The following is a 21,792-nucleotide window of genomic DNA, read 5'->3' as shown; positions in this document are numbered from 1 at the left end:
TAGAGGAAACACCTGATGACTGTATTGTTTGTCCTCTCGCTCCGGCCCGCTCTCTGCCAGGATTCGGGGGGGTCTGCGTACCGTTTAGCAGAGCCATCAATTCCTGCATCTGCTCCGGAGCATGGCAACGTGAAGCCAAGAGCAATAAACACGCTTAAAAGCCTGACAGGTATTATGTGTTAAAGTTTACAGCTTGACCCACTGTCTATTTTTCCACTGCCTCAAGTGGTAGAAACAGGAACTACAAGTAAAAATCTCAAGGCTCGGCCTGGACCACTGGCATAGCAAAGTAGCCTGATAGCGCGTCACGGGTTCGATTCCCGAGCCCGACGGCCTTTGCTGCGTGTCACTCCCCATTTCTCTCCATTTCCTGTCAGCCTACCGTCCTCTCAATAAAGGCATAAAAGCCAAAAAAATATATCTTTAAAAAAAGGATATATATCTCAAGGCACACCTGTATTCATATCAGAGCAAAATCCCATCCGATCACCTATTTCCCAGTAAATGTTTATTTTCATTTGCCACAAAATAAAAAGTTATATCATTTGCCTTTGCATCGGGAAATGATTGCACACAAAGTACTGATATAGTACATTAAAACATAATGAATAACTTTTTGAATAATTGTATACTGTATATTGCAATAATAATGTTTGGTTTTGTCTCAAACTCCCTGGACCTGACTGAAGTCAGGGCACACCAGTTCCATCTCACCAGGCACGGACTGGCACAGAAAATCGGCCCCATGGCATTTGTGATCTTCACCGGCCCATAGCGGGGGTCGGCCGCGCGCGAAGCGCACGGGCGCCGAAAAATCGCGGTTAATTGGCGAAAAATAGCTTGAAAATTTGGTTTTTGGTGACTTTATTTCAGTTTTAGGGTTGGCTGCGGCCCCAGACTGCCCGGCCGTTCTGGCATCTGCCAGAAGTGCCAGACCGTCCAATCCGGGCCTGCATCTCACAACTTACTTACATCTTTATTGTCACATCAAAAGTTTACACCGGGTAAAAAGGAGTGGGTGAAATGTATTTCTGCAAGCTTACTATAAATTGTAGTTTCATTATAGGCTCTACATAAAGACTAAGAATATATATGCATAATATGCAGTAATATGTACAAGGCACAAGAATGGTATTGTGATGTTAATGTGATTGCATAGGCTATACGGTGATCTATTTCGCTAAATATCAAATATCATAAAGAAAGTGTTCAGTGTTCCAATCTCTTCGGTTCAGATCATGTGAACCAGCAGGTTTTATATCTTCTGAAATATTAATACCATCTGGACATTTATTGCAGCTTTATAAAAATACTGTCAGTCATGGGTCAGTGTGAGCCAGCAGAAAGATCAGTGTGTCTTTCTTGGCCACAAATGAATAGACTATGATTTAGTGAAATTAGCCGTACTGTATATCCAGGGGAACGGGACTGTAGAAAGTAGAAGCCTCCAGCTGCTAACTCAGCTTGTCTAGCAGTGGTTCTCAAACTTTATTTCCTCCATGTGCCCTTTGTTACCATATAGTTTCAGCGGAGTATTCACCCTTCATCTGCAATGTATTTTATTTGGCTTGAATTAAATGCCATTAATATTATATTAGATACAGTGTTGGATAAAACTAACATTCTTAGTGTGTGATTAACGCCATATTATCTCCATATATGGAGCTGGGCGACATAGATTTGGTTTACAGAAGCAGTAAGTGAATGTCAGGGCTCAGCGGACCCCCAGGTGACACATTGCTTGGTAAAGACCCCTGACACGGCACCTTGTCCAGATTTCATGGTCACTCCCTTGGACGGGGGTCTGGCTGTGAAATGTCCACATGGTCCCGACCCCCCCCCCCCGGTACTTTATCACCTCTCTGGCCATGTGCAACGGTCTGTGAACAGCAGTGGTGTGAGAAGAAGTACTCGGATTCTTTACTTCAGTAAAAGTAGCATTTCCACAACATACAATTAACTCTGTTACAAATAAAAGGCCTGAGTTGAAATGTACAGAAATATTGGTGTCAAAATATAGTCTACTTAAAGGGATAGTTCACCCCAAAATGACTTTTTTCTTTGAATTCATGGATATTTTTTTGTTTTTCACGCATTCCTAAGCCAATAATTTGATGACCAGTAGCGGCTCCGGTAGGATTATTGACTTAGGAATGCGACAAAAACAAAAAAACATCCATGAATTCAAGTCTCCATGGGGTGACTAATCCATAGAAGATAAGTAATCTTTGGAGTGAACTTTAAAGTTCTAAAGTTTAAAACAGTGATTCTGCAGAATGTCCCATTGCACAACTTAAACATGTCTCTTTTTGAGTCTAAGCTGACAGCGTGTCGCACTGCGTCTGCGACACATTGTGAGCTTGTAGATCGGCTATTTTTTGTACGGTAAGAAGGAATAAAATAGGGCTTAAATGCTTAATGCATGCTTTGTGATAATAATTCCAATCTGTAAAGTAAATTGTAAAGTATTGAAAAACTGAAATGCTCAAGTAACGTAAGAGTAGTGTTGATTTCGTAGACTAAAACTATGCCGAAAAATATTCGTCGACTACCTTTTTTCACTGACTAAAAACTAAATAAAAACTAAATAAAAACTAAGCTATGATGACTAAAACTAAGACTAAATATATTGAAAATTTCGTCAACAAATAAAAACTAGACTAAAATGTTCGTGAGGGATCTAGTGGAGAAGAGATCCAGTAGAACTAAAAGACAAGTCATTTTATGTTTGGTTGTGCTCTGAAAATAGCAGATCTACAAGCTCACAACGCGTCGCGTTGTGAGCTTGTAGATCTGCTATTTTCAGCATGCAACCCTGTCTGCAAAGGCCTTTACTCTAAAGCTTACTCTTACTCTCTGAAACTCTTAATGTTTCAATCCTGCTTCTGTCCACATAGAATTCCCACTTAACCCTCTAACCCCAAGGTTAAGTGTAAAATCAGCCATTATGACGCCATCAAGGCACCGCCAACATACATTTCTGTCGACTAAATCAACTGTAGATTTAGTCGACTATAATCTTATGAAATTTAGTCGACTAAAACTAGACAAAAACTAAAACATTTCAGATGACTAAAATATGACTAAAACTAAATGGAATTTGATTCAAAAGACTATGACTATAAAACTGAATCAAAATTAGCTGTCAAAATCAACACTACGTAAGAGCACTTAGAAATTAGGTACAGTACTTGAGTAAATGTACTTAAATAGTCACTTCCCGTCACTGGTGAACAATGCTTTGTGGAGCCCATGGGGGTGTGAGGTCACAGCAGGAAGTGTGTCATTACTGGTGTTTGCATGCGTCCCTGCGTTGAACTGTGTCATTATAGTGTTTGCATGCGTCCCTGCGTTGACTCAACTGACCATAATGCACTGGTCCCCCAGTGTTGTCTTACGGTAATAAAATCTCCATGGAAACGCTGATTGCAATCAATGGTCTCATGGTGCTGTGTGGTTGAAATAACATTATTACATGTCATTGCTCGCTATTGTACAAATATCATCATGCAGATTAAACGCAAGCAGTAGGCTATAGCCAGAGGTGGAAGAAGTACTCCAATGGTTTACTTAAAGTTGCAATACCACAATGCACTCTTAAAAGTAAATCTCCTATATTCAAGTTTTATTTGAGTAAAAGAAGAAAAGTGTTGGCAAAATGTTTTAAATACACTACCAAAGTATACTCATTAAATTGAAAAATGTAAACTCAAGCAGTACACCAACGTGCATGCTCTCTCGCACGCACGCACGCACGCACGCACGCACGCACGCACGCACGCACGCACGCACGCACGCACTCACTCACGCACGGTACATATACACACATAGGCACAACCCTCCTCTCACACACACACACACACACATTAGCTATGTGAGCTAAAAGAACGTAGAGTTTATGATTTTTCCTGTAAAAACAGGTGTTAATTGGTGCACGAATTACATCATTTACATTACTGTGGGGCTTAAACCCACAAACACATATAGGCCTACCTGTGATGTCATTTAACGTGACAAATAATGTTTCTCGCTAATTTACGTTTAGAAACAACATTTTGAATGTACAGTATATGTGCTGAAGCGTAATAACACAGATGAATAATGTCAGAGCATGAACGGAAACCATTGAGCTCGGGTAACATCATTACCTGTGACTGCCTCTGTTAATGGTTTACATTAAATGCTGGACAAATATGAAATGGGTTGATGTGAGTAATAATTCTGGTGTACAGGCCAGGTTTTTACTGCTGACTCTGCAAGAGGCTATAGCCTTCTAGAAGAGGGCCAGTCTGTGTGTCTGTGTGGCTGTGTGTGTCTGTTTGTCCAGAGCTAATCTTGCAAACCGCTGGACAGATCAGCATTAAATGTCTTGTGCACGCTGCCAGAATAAGGCCTCCACAATATTTATTTCCCCCACATATGTTTTATACTGTTTTATACTCAGTGGTAACCAGATCCTGCTGAAACCTTGCCAAAATCATACATCATATCAAATCTAGAAACCTCCAAGTCCAAAACTGTTAGCCTTTCCTGTTATCGTCTGGCAATATGCGAGACCACTTCCTGTCAGTATGTTTTTTATGGACCAGTGTCTTTTGCTGGGGGGGGGGGGGGATGAATATCTTTTTGTTTATATTTTTCATTTCTCTGATATCTATGGGCTACTACAGAAAGTTTCGAACGATCTCAATCCACGCTCAGTCCACGCTGATCTAATATCTGATTAATCTGCTAAAATGTTCAGAGGTGGAGAAACATAATGCGTGAGGTTAAATGTGAATCACTTTGGGAGGTGGCTGTCATCCCCATGGGACCCTAAACGATGGCCCTGGTTTGGCCTTTGTGCACTCAAACAATTGACGATGCCAAAGGCCAAGTGACCTCGCCCTTAAAATGATGAAATTCCGGGCCTAAAATAAATGACATGTCTTCAGATAGTGCGGTCCAATGCATCAAGCACCCAGTCAACAGTCACTGTAGCTGGTATCAACTTGTTCATGTGCTGGGGTTTCGGTTGTAGAAAGTTATCTGCCAGACTGTCCTGAGATCATCTCTCAAACCGGTAGTATAGTATACAGTATATGGAATTATACCTCCGTTTTGGTTTTGAAATATTTAACTTGGAAGTGAATAGCAATTTGATCAGGTGGAAACCATGCCCAAATATGGAGTTATACATCGATACGTCATAGATGACATACGCCATTGGCTGTGCAATTAACCGGAAATATATCAATATTTAGCACCACTAACCGACTTATAACTGAATAATCGAAAAGCATGTTTTTTTTTGGGCATATGTTTTGTTTCATATAGCAAAACATGCCACACTGCCTGCGTACCACACACACACACACACACACACACACACACACACACACACACACACACACACACACACACACACACACACACACACACACACACACACACACACACACACACACACACACACACACACACACACACACAAACAAAATCCACATTATGTTTTCAATGTTTTATATGTTTTGAAATGTAACTTCTCTGATCAGGCTGAACCCTTGCCTGACGAATGCCAAAAACATGTAGTGATTTTTCCACCACTGTAGGCCTATATCGCCCACATAGAAGTGCGTGTAAACCTCTCAAGTGTATCTGCAGGCTATACGCATCATTTGTTTGCCTGACCGGCTTTTTGATTGTAAAACAGAAATGTATTATACAGTACACACACACACAAAAAGAAACCCTTAAGGCCTTTGCAGACAGGGTGCGATTTTTCGCACAGAAAAAACGGACAATATCATTTTTTAAATGAACACATGGTTCTCAATGACCTCATGCACACCCGGCTCCGAATTTACCGTGCGGTGATGCGATGCGGCGATGCGTTTTTTTCCAATCGAACCCAGTTCGATTCGTGCGTCTTTTCGCATGCGGTAAAAACTGACTAATCGCACCCTGTCTGCAAAGGCCTTTACTCTAAAGCTTACTCTTACTCTCTGAAACTCTTAATGTTTCAATCCTGCTTCTGTCCACATAGAATTCCCACTTAACCCTCTAACCCCAAGGTTAAGCCATGGTGGAGGTTCTGTTTAGTGAGGCCAGTAGTCCTGATACTGAGGTTTACTCTGGTATGAAAGCTGCATGAACTGCACCCAGTCCTCAAGGACATGTTGGATTAGGGCGGGATAAAAACAGCCTTGGGCAGGCTTTACAAGTCATAACTCTGCCTGAATGGCACCGAGTGTGCGTGTGTGTGTGTGTGTGTGTGTGTGTGTGTGTGTGTGTGTGTGTGTGTGTGTGTGTGTGCGTGTGCGTGTGTGTGCGTGTGTGTGTGCGTGTGTGTGTGTGTGTGTGTGTGAGAGAGAGTGAGTGAGTGAGTGGGAGAGAGAGCGCGAGAGAGAGAGAGAGAGAGAGAGAGAGAGAGAGAGAGAGAGAGAGAGAGAGAGAGAGAGAGAGAGAGAGAGAGAGGTATATAGAGGGGAAGTTGGGGGGTAGGTGGAGGGGGGCAGGAAACCAAGCTAATCCATCAAGATCAGTCCATTAAGCTCCAGACAGATTCAATTAAAGGGAAAAAATAATTACCTTTTGCCACAATAACACAGCAAGACCACAGCTCTGTCTCTGACGTTTAAATCAGCATGGACTAGTTTGACACACGTGGACAAACACACACTGACTGACGGGCATTAAAAAAACAACTGAAGTCAGATGATTGTTCATCATGTTCTTCCTCTTCTTCATCTCCGCTGCAGTTCACAGCGACTCTGATTTCACGGGCGAAATCGTGAGGCAGGAACGTCTCAAACGCAAAACAAATGCTGCTCTCCGTGCTTGTTAAGCACATAGTTTATACTTCCTCGTACGACAAGTGTGCACACGTGACGCGCTCAGTGGTGGGAAAAGTACTCAAATGTTTTACTTAAGTAAAAGTATCAATACTGCAAAAAGAGATGTAAAAGTAAAAGTATAGACAATTGGAAATTCTCTAGTAAAGTTAAAGTACCTCACAATTGTACTTAAGTACAGTACTTGAGTAAATGTACTTTGTTACTTTACACCAAAACTGAAAACAGGCAAACTTGTAGATCCGCTGTTTTTCAGCGTGTCACGCCGTCATTACGACGGAGCATATAAATGAACCATTAAGCGTTGAAAACGTCTTTTCCCCCCGAATGCCTCAACCCCGGGCCCGGGCCTGGCGCGCAGAATGTTAATAGGTTTCAAATTAACATTGTTTAGTTGTCCAAATAGTTCCAAACCCGTTCCGCCGCCAACCCGCGCCAGCTGCGCAAATATGAGAAATTGCCCCGTAGGGAGTATATGGTTTCATTTCGGTACGAGGGGCTCTCCGTGGCAGATACAGACGGACGAGCCGATACTAGCGAGAGGTCAGGCCTTAGAAAGGAAATACAACGAGCTGGGACACCTGATATATCAGAACAATGGACCGCTGCCAGGCGTATAGCTTTGACCACAGAAATAGAAATGTTGGAGCGTCTAATCTTTTCCAGAAACGAACGAGCAGCTCTGTTGCCTTTTCGTACAAGGCATGAAAAATCAATGCTTATACTGGAGGGAGATGAGAGAGATGGAGATAACTTGATGCAGCTTTGGTGCCCCGACGTCAGAAAGAAAGAAGAAAAACTATTTTCTTATGGAATTATTATTACATTTCTTCACCCAGTTTCCTGGGTCGGTTAATAATCGCATTCTCATTTTGATTCGTTGAAACGAAAATGTGAGTTTTCACACTTTTTAGACGTTTTATGGTGAGAATGTGACAGCTCCCATAACCACTTAAAAACCCTATACTTAATTGACTGGAGTCCCCCATGGTATTTACAATTTTCAAAACTTTTACTTTTACTCCTCTACATCTCAGAGCCAAATATTGTACTTTTACTCCACTACAATTATTTGAAAGCTTTAGTTACTAGTTACTTTTTACATTTTGATTATTATTACAAAACATACATTAACCACTTCAGCCCTATATACATTTCAGCCGTTTGAAAAGCCAATCTACAAGCTCACAATGTGTCGCAGGATTTTTAGTCATTTTTATCTGATATAATAAACCTTTTTTTTCTCCACTTTGTGTCAATACTTCGTTTCAATATGCAAGTTCAACATGAAAATACTTTTTCTATTTTTATTTCCCCCTCAAATATTTTTTACTCTATATAAATCTATTCCACTGTTCTTTTGGCATTAAAAGAACAGTGCCATTCTGCATAATGAGTACTTTCTACATTTGGTACTTTAAGTACATTCTGATAACAACACTTTTGTACTTTTTCTCAAGTAAATTTTGACTTTTACTTGTGTTTCTACATTGCAGTATTGATACTTTTACTTAAGTAAAGAATGTGAGTACTTTTTACACCACTGAATATAAGCCTGTTATGACTACATCTGTTTCCTCTGTTTTAAAGGCCTTTACTAGAGGACCGCATGGCCACCCGACCGTTCATCCATGCAGTGCCATGGGGTTAGGGTTCCTTTCTCCATATCCTCTCACTATCAGCCACATTAAGGAGGGTCACACACAGTCAATCCCCCTCAACTCAACACCGCCGTGTAAATTCACTCTTATCTCCAATTAAGAGGGTTTTACGGCCGTGTTAAAATATGAGCTAATGAAAGCAGTTCCCACTTCCACCCACTTCTACCCCCCCCCCCCCCCCCACCCACACACACACACACACACACACACACACACACACACACACACACACACACACACACACACACACACACACACACACACACACACTCCTGTTATCAGGGATTTATCTGCTTAAGATACCAGCTCAGCTCAGACACTTCCCCCCCAGACCCCCCCCCCCCCCCCTCCTCCCCCAGACCCCCTCCAGGCCCTGAGGCCTGGGCAGGACACACAGACAGACACACAGACACACAGACAGACACACAGACAGACAGACAGCAGGCAGCCGGCAGCGTTGCCATGTCTGCTTATTATAAGCGACTTTCGGCTTGTTTTTTTTTTTCAAATATCATCTGCTTTTTTTGGGGCTTAAAGGGATAGTTCACCCCAAATAGTACTCCCAAATAAGCAACTACACTTTAGAAACAGTTAAAGGGATAGTTGACTCAGTTCACCTTTTTTTTTATCGCTTAGACACTCCATGGAGACTTGAATGAATGGATTTTTTTTTTAGTTTTGTCGCATTCCTAGTCCAAAGACTCTCCTTTGTGTCTCCTACCGGAACCGCTGCCTATAGTGGTTAATGTATGTTTTGTGATAATAATCCAAATCTGCAAAGTAGTATCTAAAGTTGTCAAATAATTGTAGTTTGAGTAAAAGTACAATATTTGCCTCTGAGATGTAGTGGAGTAAAAGTGAAAGTATTGAAAATAGGAAATACTCCAGTAAAGTAAAAAATTCCTCAAAAGTGTACCATAAGTACAGTACTTAAGTAAATGTACTTTACATGTACGTTACTTTACACCACCGTCCGCTTGTTTTTCTTGCGAAATCTGGCAACGCCACATGGCAGCCGGTTTCAGGGTGACTATGGCCTGGAGCTGGGAAGCAGACATCTCTCTTATCAAAACCACACGGCGACACAGATGGCCTATCTTCTATCTCACACACCACACCATACCTGATAACACCCAACAGAGGATGAGAGGAGAGGAAACCAAGGGGGGAAATAGGAGGGACAGCCGGGTTATTAAAATGGAGTTATAGATAAAGGGACAGTACAAAGCATGACAAGGAAAAGGATGTATAGGTCATTGGTTCTCAAAGTGGGGTCCGGGGACCCCCAGGGGTCCCCAGCTAAATTAGTTGATGTAGCGTCACAATCATTTTAACCGCTTTAACCGTTATTGTATACTTTGGCTATTCAAAAATAGCAGATATACAAATCTTGTACATTTGTGCAAATCTTTGAATATTTATATATTTAAACCAACATTTTTAACTAAAATCTTTGCTTCTGGGGGTCCCTGGAACAAAACATTTTGAGATGGGGGTCTGCAGCCAAATATCATTTTGGGGGTCCTTGACATGAAAAAGTTTGAGAACCACTGCTATAGCCAGTCAATGTTGATTTCGTCGACTAAAACTATGACGAAAAATGTTTTCACTGACAAAAAAAAAACGAAATAAAAACTAAGCTATGATGACTACAACTAAGGCTAAATATATTGACAATTTCGTCAACAAATAAAAACTAGACTAAAATGTTAGTGAGGGATCTAGTGGAGAAGAGATCCAGTAGAACTAAAAGACATGACATTTTATGTTTGGTTGTGCTCGGGTGATGCGCTCTGAAAATAGCAGATCTACAAGTGAGATCGGCTGTTTTCAGCATGCAACCAAGTGTAAAATCAGCCATTATGACGCCATCAAGCCACCGCCAAAATACATTATAGTCGACTAAATCAACTGTAGATTTAGTCGACTATAATCTTATGATATTTAGTCGACTAAAACTAGACAAAAACTAAAACATTTCAGGTGACTAAAATATGACTAAAACTAAATGGAATTGTATTCAAAAGACTATGACTTAAACTAAATCAAAATTTGCTGTCAAAATCAACACTGTATAGCAGTGAAGGAGAGAGACACAGAACAGAACGCTCTTTGTGATGTAGGAGCATTTGGAAAGCGTCAAGTCATACAGTATGTGCCGTCACGCTGGTTTTGTCCGGGCCAGCGTTGCTCCTTTGCTTTTCCTAATCTTTACCATCATGTGTGAACATACAGGGTTTGGATCTCTGTCATTTGTCATCACGGCCGGGCCGGGCCGAGCCGAGCAGGGCCGGGGGCCCGGGGCCCGGGGCCCCCATCAGCTATGTGGCCCCTGAGTCACACTCGCAGGCAGCGTGGTTAAATATGGTATATATGATGGGGGCCTGCTGCAGGTTCCTGAGGAGGTATGGGAGGCAGATGGTTTTCATGTGTGTGTGTGTGTGTGTGTGTGTGTGTGTGTGTGTGTGTGTGTGTGTGGGGTGGGGGGGGGGGGGGGTATGGGGGGGTGGTATGTTTACCCCCGTAGAGACCCTTCTCCATCATCGCTGGACCGCACCATTACAGCCCAGTTAAGATTTACAGAGCTACATTATTGGACTGACATCCACTACAGCCCTGCGCTCCTTCCTAATAGGTGTGTGTGTGTGTGTGTGTGTGTGTGTGTGTGTGTGTGTGTGTGTGTGTGTGTGTGTGTGTGTGTGTGTGTGTGTGTGTGTGTGTGTGTGCGCATGTGTGTGTGTGTGCGTGTGTGTGTGTGTGTGCGTGTGTGCGTGTGTGCGTGCGCGTGCGTGCGTGCGTGCACGCTCGTGTCCGTATATACGTGCAGAGTGACGCGTAGCACGCGGTGCGTATGCAGCAGCAGCAGCAGTTCTCCTCCAGTGCTTTGCTATCGTCACATAATAAACACATGGAATGGTCTGCAGTAATGCTGGGCAAACTGCTGCAAGACTGCTGTCCAAATCACTGTAAATGTGAGACTGGATATTAAGCAGGGAAAGAAAAGCACGCGAGAAACAGAGAGCCAGACAGACAGAAAAAGAAGTGAGAGAGAGAGAGAGAGAGAGAGAGAGAGAGAGAGAGAGAGAGAGAGAGAGAGAGAGTTTGTTCAATCGTTTTTTTTTTCCATGGTTCCAGTGTATTGTCTGTGTGGTATTTAATGGGATTGGAGTGAAAAGCCACAATAGCTGAATGGCGGCCATGCATATACTCTCAGTCACACACAGACAGCATACAGTTCCTCTTCTAAAGCCAGCTGATGTCCTCTAAACTCTAAAGTGACGGACAACATGTGAACAGCAGATTATCACAGCTCTAACGTGACCATTCTACACCTCCTGAATGGCCCTGGACACACATTAATGGCCGCATGTCACACAGTTTGTAAAGCAGAGAGAAGTGAAAGACGTGGGTTTGTGTTGCTGAGGAGAAAAGAGGAGACCTTATTTTACATTCAGCTCCAGGGCCCTTCAGGGCCCTTTTCAGGGCCACGTACAGCCAAATAGTGTACCCCCCCACGCCCCACACAATGGCATCACTGGGGGTTAACAGAGCACTGCTATAGGTCCTGGCGAGGGTCTGCAGGAATCTCCATGCTCCTCTCAGATGAATGGATGCCATGCCCGCAGACAGCTACTCTGTGAACTCTGTGAACCGTGCCTTATTCAGCCCACCCACCAGAACCCACCAGAACCCACTGTGACCACAATGTGATGCATGGCGAGTGTGAAACATTGTAGCAAGATCAGAGATGTACACTTATGACAGGCATGGGAGAGGAGAGGAGAGGAGAGGAGAGGAGAGGAGAGGAGAGGAGAGGAGAGGAGAGGAGAGGAGAGGAGAGAAGAGTGATAATTGGATGCTTAACATGTATCTGTTAGAGTTGCTGTTCTGTCTCCAGCATGATTGGGCTGGACCATTATCAGGATAGCAGAGGGGGGGTTATGTGCATTGCTAATTGATGTTGTAGTGTGAAGAAGGAATTGTTATAACTTGTGTAGTTCAGGGCGATTTTCAATACTTGTGGGGGTTAGGGGTATTTAAGTATTTGTGTTTAGTTAGGTATTTATTATATCATTTTAGAACACCCTTGTCAATGGTGCAGTCCGCTCACCTATGGTATAAAATGCTGCTGTCAGTTAACAAGAGAGAGAGAGAGAGAGAGAGCTGAGGGTGAGAAGCTGGACACCACCATGATTGGGTGCTTCAGCTAATGTCCTTGTTATGTTTGCCATATGTTGGTGAATAAATACGCCATTTGGTTACCCCGTACTGTACTGTTTCCATCCACTAAGACAGTCTTTCTCACAAGAGGAGAGGAGAGGAGAGGAGAGGAGAGGAGAGGAGAGGAGAGGAGAGGAGAGGAGAGGAGAGGAGAGGAGAGGAGAGGAGAGGAAAGGAAAGGAGAGGAGAGGATTTTGTGAATGAAAGGTGGTAAGCCCTGTGTAAGCCCTGTGTAGAAGTGATTGTGCTTCCTCTGCCCTGAAAGGCTTCAGACTCCTGTCACTGTAGTCTGGCAGCCTGGAGAACAAAGGGAACAATTGAAGTGGGAACCCTCAGTCAGACCCAAGAACAGTCGATGGAATCAGCCCAGTGTGGGTTTGGAGCGTTAATAAGTAGAAGAAAGATGCCCATTCTTCAGCTGTCATTTCTCCCTTTGAAGTGAGACTCATTCTCTCGCCACGTTTGGAGAGATTACAACTGTGTTTTTCATTCAACAAGGTTCTATGTGTGTGCATTTAGTTCTACAGCTGTTCCTGTACATCTATCTGAGGTCAGAACATGAATTAGCTTCACGCTGAAAGTTTGGTTTGGCCACTTTCAAACCTGTCCTCGAATTGTTCAAAAATAACAAAAAATGTTATCGTAGATCAGTTATTTTTGCCATGTGACGGCGCCGTACAATAATATAGAAATGTATGTATAGGTTAAACGATCAAACATGCAGGTGTGTATGTTTCTGTATGTGTACGTTAGAGAGAGAGAGAGTGTGTGTGTGTGTGTGTGTGTGTGTGTGTGTGTGTGTGTGTGTGTGTGTGTGTGTGTGTGTGTGTGTGTGTGTGTGCACACATTATATGCTATGAGTTTTTTGACCTCGAAAGTGGAATGCTAGCTCAAGTGCATAGGCCATGTGTGCAGCAACTTGAAAAACTACGGCCACTTCAAAGACCACCCATAGTAGCGCCGTGTGTGCGTGTGCGCGTGCGTGTGTGCGTGCGTGTGTGCATGTTATAGGGGGCAAAATGAGGTTCCGTATCGACTTTCTGTGGGAGAATCAGTTTGGGGAAACTACCCATGCAGCTCATTCTATTTCCTATCACTGGAATGATGGATGAAACGCTACTCGAATGAGAGAGAGAGACGAATGGGAGAGAGAGAGAGAGAGAGAGAGAGAGAGAGAGAGAGAGAGAGAGAGAGAGAGAGAGAGAGAGAGAGAGAGAGAGAGAGAGAGAGGGGGGTAGACATGAGAGACATATGAGTCAGATTTGACTCATGTCCGAGTACACATTTTTCATACTTGGAAAAAGACCGAAAGGGTTGAAACGTTGTATCTGCTGTCTGTCGCAAATAAAACACTTTGGAGCATACATTCAAAACAAAGTGAGTTGCGAGCCCCCGCTTTGTTTTCATGATTCTGTTCTTACCGTTTGGCTCAGCACCAAGAGACAGAGGATGTGCGTTGAGTCTTTATTACACCAACATATTGCATGAGGGGCCTCCAAGCCCTTTGCTTCTATCTAAGGAACCGCAATAATACAGCCAGACCGCCCAATGAATTTAGATCTGACATGGCGTTATATTATGTTCTGAAATACAATTATTTCATGATTTCAGGTTTGACAATGAGTTTTATTTACAGGTCTCTTTGATGCAAGGGTTCAATTCTTGCATCAAATTCAGCTAATTTATTTATGGTTTTCTTTTCTTTTTTTTGGGGGGGGGGGTATTCAATCCTGCTATGGAACATTCATCACCGTAAGATTATCAAGTGGTGCCAATTTTATAGATTGAGAATAGTTTGTTCCTCCAATGATAATTTCATTGCTAAATCTGTAGAGATGAAGTCCAAGTTTACATAAGGAGGTTATACTCATCAGTCGATAGAGAAGGCGATAGAGGCATTTACCTCGGCTTTAAATAATCCACCCACATAGCAGTGGGTGGATTATAACAGTTAATGAGTATGATTGACTGTTAGTTCGACTGTTATTTTATTTTCTTATTTTATTTCATTTCCCCCCCCCCCAAAACATTGTAATAAAGAAATGAAAAAAGTCATTGAAAAAACACGGCCCCTCATGCATTAGAAGGACAATATCAGACAACAGAACCAAGAACTTGTGTTTACAACGAATCTATCATCATGGTTAAAATGGAGTTTGAAGTTACAATGGGTTTGTATAGCAAGGGGATCTTTCTATACAAAATGAATATCAATATCAAATATTTAAATACTGAATCAAGCCACTTAAAAACTTGCTGGGGTGTGCTCACATGAAGCCAGAGTATAGATGATAAAATGACCACGAACATGTTAAATATGTGAAATATCCCTATAAGTGAAATGAATGTCAACATCCAGTAAATATATCTCTTTATTTTGATTCATTTCCAGTAAAGGTGTCTCAATGAGTGAATCCTACAGCGGAGGGGCTTACAGATCTGAGGCCGTTATTGAATTATGGACGACAGCAGGATGAGATGTAGAGAAGATGAGGTAAGGCCAGGACACGTCTCAGAGACAAGACTATATAGTACTATAATAAACACCATGGATACACACACACACACACACACACACACACACACACACACACACACACACACACACACACACACACACACACACACACACACACACACACACACTCACACACACACACACGCACACACACACACACACACACACGCTCACACGGTGGTGAGTGACCCCTGAGATAATGAGGAACAGATCATGGCTACAGTGGCTATAATCAGATCCAGCTCTAGAAACAGACCTTTCAGTTGGACATTCATTCGTTCTTCATCTCCATCGCTGTCTCTCCTCACCATCATCTGTACCTTTCATCTCCTCCTCTCCTCTCCTTACCTGTCATTTCCTCTCCTTTCCTCTCCTCCTCCTCTCCCCCTCCTCTCCTCTCATACGTGTCATTTCCTCTCCTCTCCTCACCCCTCCATACCAATACTCTACTGACTCTGTTCTCTCCTCACTGTGTCCCAAATCACTCACTACTCCCTCACTGTACAGTACTTAACCACATGGACCCTAGAGTCCTAATTCTAGGCATGTGATGATAGAAACATTCTGCAAAAAACTAGCCGATCTATAACCTTACAACGTGGCGCGATCAATGGTGGAATAAGTACTCAGATGTTTTACTTAAGTAAAAGTAGCAATACCAATACCAATACAATACAAAATGTTCCAAATGTTACTTTGAGTAAAAGCACAAAAGTATTGGCATCAAAATATACTTGAAGTACCAAAAGTAAAAGTACTGTTTGAAAATGGCGTTGCGATGCGATGCGATGCGTTGTGAGCTTGTAGATCTGCTATTTTCAAATAGCCTTGGTATAGAATAGGTCTGAAATGGTTAATGTATGTTTTATAATATAATAATTTATATCTGTAAATTAAATAGTAACTAAAGTTTTCAAATAATTGTAGTGGAGTAAAAGTACAATATTTTTCTCTAAGATGTAGTGGAGTAGAAGTAAAAGTACTCCAGTAGTAACTTAGTTACTTTACACCAGTAGAAGTCACTGGACAGTGAGCAGGGAGCAGTGAATGAGTGGTAGGTTTGGTCAGCAGCCAGAGGCTCTGCTCTGTGGAGAGAGAGGCCTCATGGTGGAGAGGCCGTGGTGAGTCAGTGGTGAGTCATGTGGTTGTGATACGGCCTCCAGGAGGTCCTGTGGATCACACGGCTCATTACCAGCAGCAGAGAAACATCACACACACACACACACACACACACACACACACACACACACACACACACACACACACACACACACACACACACACACACACACACACAGTACGTCCACACTCACTTCCGTCTGCACGCATACAGTCCACACACACTCACAAGCACACACGCACATATACACATTTGTCCACACTCATTCCCGTCCACACACACACGGGTGAGAACTGGCGCGCACACACACACACACACACACACACACACACACACACACACACACACACACACACACACACACACACACACACACACACACACACACACACACACACACACACACACACGAGAACTGGCAACCTTCAGGGTTGTTTTGAAATGGACCAGTAAAATCAGCAAAATCTTTAATGTGAGTTTGTGTATGTATTTGTGCATGGGTGTTTCTGTGTGTCTGAACACGCACACACACACACACACACACACACACACACACACACACACACACACACACACACACACACACACACACACACACACACACACACACACACACACACACACACACACACACACACACACACACACACGCAGCACCACTCTCCTCTCTGTAGGAGATGGTCACTTCCACGCACCTCCTCGGTGAAAAATCACCTCCACTTCCTCTTACAGGGGGAAGCTGACTTCAAAGCAGCCTCTCAGGATGAATAGTGTGTAACAATATCTTTTATTTGTTCATATGAAAGAGGACAAGACCCTCTGTCTTCACCTCTCCGCTGCTACGCTTTACTGGCTCTGATTAATAGGCATTTGATTAGGCCTATAGATCAACTCCCCGAGGGTACATACATAGTACATAGTGCACACGATGCTGTCTACCATAGCAAACGCAGACCCTAACAAACAGCAATAGGAGCACAACAGTCCAATCAAACTAATCGATTCAATCAATAATAAAAGATGATCAATTTAAAGGTAGGGTAAGTGATATTTTTTGGTTAAAACAAAAAGTATTTTGTTAAAAGGTTAAAGCACTATATTCTGATAGTAATCATTGCTAATAGAGTGTTTGTTCAGTAACAGGAGTCTCCCCGTCTCTCCAGCTCTTTAATAATCAGAAAATACATTTTCCGGTAGGTGTCAAAATCTCAGCCAATCAGGAGAAAGTACCAATTTTTAAGCTTCATTTTTGTTCCAGTTGTGTTCCAGTTCCAATTTTGTCTGCTCATTTCTTAGTGTCATCACTTCCAATTTCACTTGTTTAATCTATATCCTGATTGAGTTCTCTATCCTGATTGGATAAAATTGGAAATGAAACTGAAACTGAAACGAAAATGCATTTTCTGTTTTATAAAGAGCTGGAGAGACAAGGAGACTCCTTTTACTGAACAAACACTCTATAGCAATGAGTACTATCACAATATAGAGCTATTTAACACTTATTTTAACCAATGCAAATCACTTACCCTACCTTTATCCAATTCAAACCGGCAACGTATCTACAAATGTCTTCTAAATCCTAACAGTTTTCTGAAAAACGTACGTTGCTATGTCAGTGGTTCTCAAACATTTTCATGTCAAGGACCACCACAATTATATGGATTTGGCCACGGACCCCCATCACAAAAGATTTAGTTCCAGGGACCCCCACAGAAGCAAAGATTTGAGTTAAAAATGTTCGCTTGAAAAAACATTATTCAAAGATTTGCACACAAAAATAGCAGATCTACAAGCTCATAGTGCGGCACCGAGTGCCGCACTATGAGCTTGTAGATCTGCTATTTTTGAATAGGCGAAGTATGAAATATACTTTAAATGACACAGATGCGTTAATTCCCGGATTGAATGGGTTAATAAAGTAATCGATTTTCAAATCGATTTTCAAATCGATATTTCTACAAATTTTGCATGATACCATTGTAGGACAAAGTACAAATAGGGCTTTAGTGGTTGATCACGCTAAACAATGTAGTCGATTATAAAAAAAATCTATTAGATAAAAAGCCTAGACAAAAGTTGTTGTTTTTTAAGTTTGTGTTGATTAGTTGGTCTAAAAAGCATGTTCTATCCAAAAGTGTCAGCCCTGAACAACACCCGTCACAGCCTCGTCATCCTGTCAGGCTGCTCAATCATCATGATTGACAGCTGTAAGCCCTTTAAAGTGTCTTTAAGTGTTTAATGTGTGACCTGAGGGAGCACAGAGAGAGCTGTAAAGAGACAACAGCTGCACCGTTACAGCTCAGTGGAAACACTGAGAATAGAAGAGAGGGCTCTGTCCCTTAACCCTGCAGGTTGACAGGGTTAACACACTCTCCACCTGGAGATAGTCCCTATTTTAGGCAAAAAAACTTCAAAAAACAGCCAGAAAACCCTGATCTATAAGCTCACAACGCGACACTACGTGACAGCGGTGGGAAAAGTATACTGAAATTTTTTACTTAAGTAAAAGTATGAATACTGCAATGTAGAAATACTCTTGTTACAAGTAAAAGTCTGGAATTCAGAATTTACCTTGAGTAAAAGTACAAAAGTTATTGGCATCAAAATGTAATTAAAGTACCAACAGTAGAAATTACTCCTCGTGCAGAATTTCCCATTTCACAAGTTTTCAAATGCATACAAATCTTGAAAATAGCAGATCTACAAGCTCACAATGGGTCGCATCGCGACTCATTGTGAGCTTGTAGATCTGCTATTTTCAAATGGCCGAAATGTTTGTAGGGCTGAAGTGGTTAATGTGTGTTTTGTGATGATAATCTACAGTAACTAGTAACTAAAGTTTTCAAATAATTGTAGTGGAGTAAAAGTACAATATTTGCCTCTGAGATGTAGTGGAGTAGAAGTAAAAGTACTGAGAACTGGAAACACTCCAGTAAAGTAAAAAATACCTCAAAACTGTACTTAAGTACAGTACTTGAGTAAAAGTACTTAGTTACTTTACACCACTGAGGCCTTAAGTGGTTAAACATGCTAGGTTTGAGGGGAAAGTACTTTCTTCACAGAGAATACCACATAACATTATGTGTATATAGTAGACGAGTGACCCAGCCAACATCTGCATTACCCACCAATGTGCCATGGATTCTATGGTAATCTAAGACAAATGAAAATATGACTGTATGATTGGTAAATCCATGCATGTCCCAGAGGTTGGACGGCTCCTCAAAGTAAAGGAACGGCTGCAGACATGCATCTCTTAACCCTTCAAGACCGGGAACGCATCTGTGTCATTTTAACATTGCTTTAGGCTATTAAAAAAATAGCAGATATACAAGCTCATAGCGCGGCACCGAGTGCCGCGCTATGAGCTTGTAGATCTGCTATTTTTTTTAAGAAAATCCTGAAAATGTGTGCAAAATCTTTTAATACACTTTTTAAAGCGAACGTTTGTAACTCAAATCTTTGCTTCTGGGGGTCCCTGGAACAAAATATTTTGAGATGGGGGTCCACGGACAAATACATAACATTTTGGGGGTCCTTGGACTTTGGAAAGTTTGAGGACCACTGATGCAACACAAGTGTTTTTAATTCTTTTTTAAACTGTTAGAATTTAAAAGACATTTGTAGAATCCCCCAGAAGCAAAAATTTGAGTTAAAAAACTGTTTTAAAAAAAGATATATTTTCAAAGATTTGCACAACTTTTCAAGATATATTTTTTTTTTGCAGATCGACAAGCTCATAGCCGCAAGCTCATGAGCTTGTAGATCTGCTATTTCCGATTAGCCAAATAAATCTAAAAATGACACACAGATTCTTTCCTGGTCTAAATGTGTTAATTCCGTTCTTCATTTCCAGTCTGACCACCATGTGCATTTGGCAGGTTCTATGTCTAAAACGTCAAACGTGTTACTGTCCTTCTTTTTGTTGCTTTTTTTATTCAGACACGAGCTAATTTTCTTATATTCTCCTCATTAGTCTGGGTTTGATTGAATCCCAAAATGTAACCCATCTCCCTGGGAGAGCCCATGTGGACGGGGGTGGGGACGGGTGGGTTGGTTGCAGATGGTCGCTCGTACATGGGTTATTATTGGGAAATGAAATGCCACCGCACACTTCACAGCATTCAGACATGTTTTCATGGCCTTGGACGGTTCATTTATCATTACAATGCTGTCTCTTCTGTGGCACAAAGATGAGCCACGTCCAAAGACTTTAATACATTAAGACCAGGATATAAGCATCTGTGTGTCAGTCTTACGTACATTTCTTTGGCTATATAAGAATTGCAGATATACAAGCTCATACCGAGTGCCTCGCAATGAGTTTGTAGATCTGCTATTTCTTTGAGAAAAAATAAGTCAAAATGTGTGCAAATCTTTGAATATATATAGTATATATGTATATTTTTAACTCAAATCTTTTCTTCTGGGGGTCTCTGGAACAAAATATTGAGCTTGTAGATCTGCTATTTTTTGAATAGCCCAAAGAAATCTTAAAAATGACACAGATGCGTTCCCGGTCTTAATGGGTTAATATCTGATAGCAATAACACTATTGTGCCGAGAATGACATGATGAACGAGGCGGTGACAGGGTTAACTGTGACAGCGCCCAAGCCGTTCCAACATTACACTGTCACTATACCACTACAATATAAAACCTTCATTAGATAATAAACCTCTAACAGACGTTCTAGTCTACATAGTCAGCCTCTCAGACACGTTCTAATACTGACAACATCCCAAGATTAGAGCCTTTGTTCTCCAGTGTCTGGTTCTGGAAGAGGAGTTATGTTATGTTCACAAACACTAAACCGAGCCGAACGGGAAATTGTGTCACATTTCTAAATTAAAAATCATTTCCCTTTCTTATGAACAAAGCTTTGTCATCACTCACGTTCTGAGCTTAATGAACTGTCTGAGCTATAGAGAGGCTGGAGGGACTGTTGTGCTGCTGACACAGCAATACAAGATGATGATGACAATAATAATACTGGATGGAATGAAGTAAAACAAATAAAAATAATAATAAGACAATTATGATAAAAAAAAATTATAAGTCTAAACATCTTAACTCATTCTGTGCCAATGACGTCTTTTGACGTCTCTTTTTTTTTCTTCCTTTATCACAAAGTAACCAGGAGACGCAACGCGATCCAAAGATTTGCTGCTCCATTCATTCACTTCAATGTTAAAAAATAAACAGAGAAAAAATGCCCCTTTTTTCCTGTGTTTTTTTGAGTGAAACATGCTATTTTCAAACATCAAACAACAAATGTCAATGAGGTCGAGATGACCTCGTTGACATTTGTGAAACCACACCTGAAAACCCTCAGTGATTAGCTACCATCAGGGGATCAATCATACTAGGAGATGAATATTCTGTGACTACTTGAAAAGGTAAGAGAATCGCTAAATCCTGGCACTGGGACCACACATC

The sequence above is a fragment of the Gymnoscopelus braueri genome (assembly GCF_963280865.1).
Source record: "Gymnoscopelus braueri genome assembly, chromosome: 14".
NCBI classification, from domain to species: domain Eukaryota; kingdom Metazoa; phylum Chordata; class Actinopteri; order Myctophiformes; family Myctophidae; genus Gymnoscopelus; species Gymnoscopelus braueri.
Note: the sequence above shows the minus strand (reverse complement) of the source record.